Genomic DNA, 6,008 nt, shown 5'->3' with positions numbered 1-6,008 from the left:
CCAAATAGCTATTACAGAAAAAAGTAAACTGATGAGGAAGGGTAGCACAGCTTAGAAAAAATAAAAAGAGCACACTGCACTTTAATTATCCAAGGCTCTTGTTATAACTCTCTTCTCCAAAGACTTATCACCTTTTCTTTTCCTATAAGCTTCAACACCAGACTCCAGCTGTTGATAGAAACCCAGAAGAGCACCTGCAATAATACTCTCCCATGCTCTTCCCTCTATCTTATCAAACAGACAATGTCCTTGAAAAAAAGTCTCAGTTCTTTCTCAGCTTTGTCTGGTCAAAAGAGAAATAGAATATTTTCAGCCTCTAGTTGGCAGTGCTACAAAGTTTCTTTAGCTTTCACTTTCCCCCTCCTTTTCCAAGCAAAATATAATAAGGATTAATTAAAAAAAGAAAGGGATATTAAAAAAAAATAACTAAAAGGGAGTCTCTGGCTTAAAATATTATAAAGTCAAAAAGGAGAAAAGAATAGTTAAAAAGAAGAGAAAAAAAACAGTCCAGTTTCAAAATATAAGATCATGTGTAGAAAATCCAGCAATGAGAAAAAAAAAAAATTACTTTGACATTCCTGTTTAAAATTGCCGCTTAATCATTTCTGTCAAAACTTTTACAGATTCTTTCTTTTCCTTAGGGTGTCTTTTCAAATCTTAAAATAAAGAAAAAGTTCTCACCAAACTGGCACACTCTCTCTTTCCATTCTCTTTCGTTTCGGAGCTGTCCCAACTTCAGCAGCTTTAATGGCTGCCTCTTTGCCGCTGGCAAAAAGAGCTTTCCCTGGATCTACCAGGGACTTTGCGGTATCCCTGGGATCGACAAGATGTGCTCTTTACACTCACTGTCTCTTCGGGACGGTTTAGATCCACTTGGACCATCCAGGAGCAAAGATATCAGCAGCGATCTCAGACCTCCAAGATCACATGCTGTATCGTCGCGACGCCAGCTCCGCCCTCCTTTCTATGGTATAAAGAAACTAAAACACAGGAGTATTTTAGAAGACATTATATACGGGAGTCTCTATGGTTAAACTGGGAGAAGATTAAAAGACAACGTTAGTTGAAAATTCCAGTCTGGCTATCGACTATTGAAGCATTTTCTTATCCTATAATATACAAAAAGGAACAAACAGTTAGATATGGTGAAATATTGAATGAAAAGGGTGAACTTACATCTATACAAAAACTAGAGGAACAAGGTATAAAGATGAATTGGTTTTCATATGTGCAAATACATTCAAGGTATGATAAAGATTTTAAAACAGAAGGTTTCTATGATAAACTGACTTAGATAAGATTTTGACAGATACTGATAAAAAGGTGATTAAAAAATTGTATGGATATTTATTAGAAATTAAACTAGAAGAAGAACAAGTTAAAGAAATTATGATTGCTTGGAGGAAGAATTTTGGATATGGGACTGATTTAGAGAAATGGCAAAAATTGTGGTCTCAAAATTATAAAATGACAATGTCAACAGCATATAAAGAAAATTTGTATAAGATATTTTACAGGTGGCATTTTCCCCTGACAAGAATAGCAAGAATGTTCAAGAACAAATCCGAAAAATGTTGGAAATGTCATCGGACACCTGGCTCATATTACCATATGTGGTGGACTTGTGCGGATGCTAAAAAATACCAGACTAAAATCCATACGTGGTTGGAAAAAATGACAAAAAAACATATAGACTTGAAAACAGAGATATTTTTATTGGGAATTTTACCTGAAATATATAGTAAAGACTTGAAATACCTGGTTGTAAATGTATTAACAGCGGCTAGGATTGTATTTGCCAAAAACTGGAAAAATGAGAAAATACCATCACAGGAGGAAATAATTAAGAAAATATTGGAATGTGCTGAAATGAGTAGATTGACATTTGAAATTAGAGAACAAGATGATAAACAATTTTATAAAATTTGGGATCTTTTTTATCAATAGTTGGACAATAAAATATAGTAATGAAATATGTAGACTTTTAGAAAATAATAAATATATAAAGATGTATTCTTTTCTTATTATATCTACAAAATGATTCTAGGATAGATCTGGGATGATAATATGAATTGTCATAAAACAAATTAAATAAAATATGATCATTTTGTAAAACATGAATGAATAAAAGTACAGTCAAATGATTGATTAATAATGATATTAATGTATTAAATATTGATTGAAAATACGAGATTATATACAATGTAATTATAATTGAAGACTATGAAATGGAAGCACAAAACAATTTGTAAACCAACCGGCACACTGTATGTATATATATGGAAGATGACTTGATGTTTTTATGTTTTGTTTGTTTATGTTTGTTTTAAAAGCCAATAAATTTTTTTAAAAAAACCAACAACCTTGATTATGTGTCTGAATGGTCTGACAGTTAGCAACTCCAAATCTCGACCAACAAATGCTCTATCCTGCACATTGGTAAAAAAAATCAATACACCAAATACAAGCTAGGCGGATATGACCTTGTTGATGACCCGCACTCTGTCAAGGACCTTGGAGTTCTCATATTGAATGACCTAAGCACCAAAACTCACTGCAACAGTATTGCCAAAAAGGTTTTAAGAGTTGTAAATCTAATTTTACGAAGCTTCTCCTCTTGTAATACTGATTTGCAAACTAGGGCTTTCAAAACCTTTGCTAGACCAATACTTGAATAAAGCCCTGCTGTCTGGAATCCACACTGTATATCAGACATAGATACAATTGAGCGAGACTCTCGAAGTATTTTATGAGAAGAGTACTACATTCCTCTGTTTGCAATGGAATACCCTACACCACCAGACTTGAGATTCTAGGCTTAGACAACCTTGAACTACACCAACTAAGATTGGACAAGCATAGTACATAAAATCATGTTACATCTTACCATTTAATGAATATTTCAGTTTTAACCACAACAACACAAGAGCACACAATAAATATAAACTTAATGTAAACCACTCCAAACTTGATTGCAGGAAGTAAGATTTCAGCAACAGAGTGGGCAATGTCTGGAACTCACTACCTGATTCTGATCAAATCCCCACTCCTTTACCTTCAAACTAATTTCTATTGACCTCACCCCATTCCTAAGAAATCTGTTAGGGGCGTGCAGAAGTGCACAATCATGCTTACCGCCCCTGTCCTATTGTCCCCAATTATTAGTTCTATTTCTTATATTTAAACTTAAGTTTATTCTTATTTCTATTATATTGTAAGCATTTGACAAAATAAATAAATAAATAAATACTTTTGGAATAAATATATGACTTAGAATGTAATTGAGAAAAGGGAATACCATGTGGAATCTGATTTACATATGTGTGTGTGTGTGTGTGTATGATATATAGTAGGTTAAGGGATTATTAATGTAGAATGTGGTGATTAAAAAATGACTATATTGTGGTAAATTTGGGGAAATGTATAAGGTAAAGGGGTGGCAAGCTTGAGCTGACAATGAAAGGGGATAATCTTTGGATAATAAGAATTAGGATTAATTTTATTGAACAATGAATGGAATAATACTGTAGTATGTGATAAACTTGCAAATGTGATGGATGTAAGAAAATGTGTGTAATGAATATAGAAATGGAACAAGAATTTAGATAATATTGCAAAATAAGGTATGAGAATATTCAAAGAAAAATTAAATAAGCTATAATATGAATTGAAATTGGATAAAATGAGTGTAATGAACATAACAATGCATGAAAATATTTAAAGAAATATGGAATAAGCAATAATATGAATTGGATATGAAAGCTGAATATGTATCATGGTCATGTTTATACTAAAATGTAAAAACCTGGAACCATATTGTTTCACCTAAGGAGATGTTTTTTAAAATATAAAAATAAAAAATTTATATGTAAAAAAAAAAGGAATCCAAGGTTAAAGTATCACTAACAAAACCTGGGTTCCAAACTGTCCTACTCTAGCCAAATTTTGTTCAAGGTCAAAATTCAAATCATATGTGTCTATTAATGACCTTACTCAGGATTAGGAAGTTTAGTCTGAGTAGCCATTGCCTTTTTGTGTCTACCAACCTGGATCATTATTTCCCCTCATTTAGTAGAGTTCAACATCTCCTTTCACTTTCTACAATTTCTTGGGTCATAAAACGCAGTCTTGGGAATCAGCTACCCTTTGCCAGTTATAGAAAGACAAGGCATTCAATCTTATTATCTTGTTAGTACTGGAAAACTAAGTTCAGAAGGGCAGGTCTGGAAGGGGTCTTATAGTATAATTCTGATCCAACCCTTACCGTCTTTTCAGTTTCCATTTAAGTTGGGAAATGTCATACAGTTTTTACATAGACTCTTTAATCCAGTTAAGATAAAGTCATACATGTGCATTTAAAACCAAATTTTGTGTGCTGGATGGCACAGTTCAACAAAAAAGTTGTACTTTGAGAAAACAGTACTTTGAGAAAAGTTGTACTTTGAGAAAACAGTATTCAGGATGGGTTCCAAGGGCTGAATTTAATTCTAACTATTTTTCAAATGTGTATTTTTTTAAAAGAAAACTTAAAGGGCAGAATTCTAACTAGTCTGCACTTCTGATTGGAGTTTTTCTTCTAAAAATAAGGTCTTGGTTATACATTTCATGTGAATATTTATCAAATACTAGAACTGGTAACATTTAATGGGAACATTTGAACATTTATTGGGTGAGTTCAAAATAATACTGGCTTTTAAGAAATCCTTATAAAGTTATCCATCAGTGTAGTCCTCTGCCCTCTAAATTTTTGGCAAGAATTACAGCAATCTCCATGACAATTTTTGATAAATGATTTCCCTCCCTAAAATACCCAGACTAACATTCTCCAAAACTGAGTCATCACCATCAGTTGTCAGCATAGGGGAGAAGAAAATGAAGAGGAAGCAGAGTGAATCAATATTACAAATCACAGCGAGTGTTGTGAGAATATGTTAGGTGACCTGAGCATAACCAGATTCCTGCTGTTTAATGCAGCATTTAACTCCCATCTGGGCCAGCCAGAGACTTCTGAGAGGTCACAGGCAGGACATCAGTACATCCTGATCCACCAAATGACATCAGTAAGAACAGCCTGCCAGTTCAAAAGGGGATGGCTATGACAACATGGCTGGCTGATACTCTACTTTGACTGGACCCCTAGGGAACTTTTTTGGCTTTTTTCTGTGAAGTACGAAGTTGATTCCCATGTCCTCCTCCTTTGCTCTATCAAGTCTTTTGCATTTCTGTCTTACCAGATATGAGCTGTAGGAAATTTCCTTTTATATCGAGATGTAAGTTTAAAAGTATACAGTTTTTTTAAAATTCCAGTCAATATATTTATATATTATATAATATACTATACAATATAATAGATGTCATATTTCTAATCATTTTTATTGAGTTTAGCTCAATCAAGCATGTGTAGTTCTTACAGATTTGAAAAATAATTCATAGAAATTTCCTTCTGACAGGGATGAACTGCGACAAATAAACTGTGTGCTGACAATATTCCGCACATGAAAGCCTGATAGCATCTGTTAGCACTGGCTGCAAATAAAAACAATTCCAAACCCATTTTTAAAGCTGTCAATAGAAGTTCACTCATTATGGCATAAACTCTGAAAAATCCAGTGTGTGTTACTTCAGAGTAAGCCTCTGTACATTTCTGTCATCAGAACTATGGAAGAAAGCCCCAGCTGGGATGTTGTATATACTTAAATGGAACCACTGTGATAAACAAACACACTTGTCTTCCTTGGAGAATCCTCTGTGTGTTTAAGAAGTCTGGAAATTATGCATATAAGTTCACTTTTCAAAAGTATTTCCCATCCATTTCCTCACAAGGTAAAGTTAGGTTTGCCTGAAAAGAGCTGGAAATAAAAGAGAACCCTTAATTTACCCTCAGCCCCACTAATTTTGATCTAAAACCACGAGAGTCTTAAGTAGATGGTTCACGCTCAGATTTAAGTTGACTTGTCCTGATAATTTTTTAGGCTGCAGAAGAAGAAAGACAAACACACCAGACGTCA

This window comes from Pseudonaja textilis, chromosome 2 (genome assembly GCF_049901715.1).
Source record: "Pseudonaja textilis isolate UNSWEBS1 chromosome 2, rPseTex1.2, whole genome shotgun sequence".
NCBI lineage: Eukaryota > Metazoa > Chordata > Lepidosauria > Squamata > Elapidae > Pseudonaja > Pseudonaja textilis.
This window is presented reverse-complemented; position numbering follows the sequence as displayed.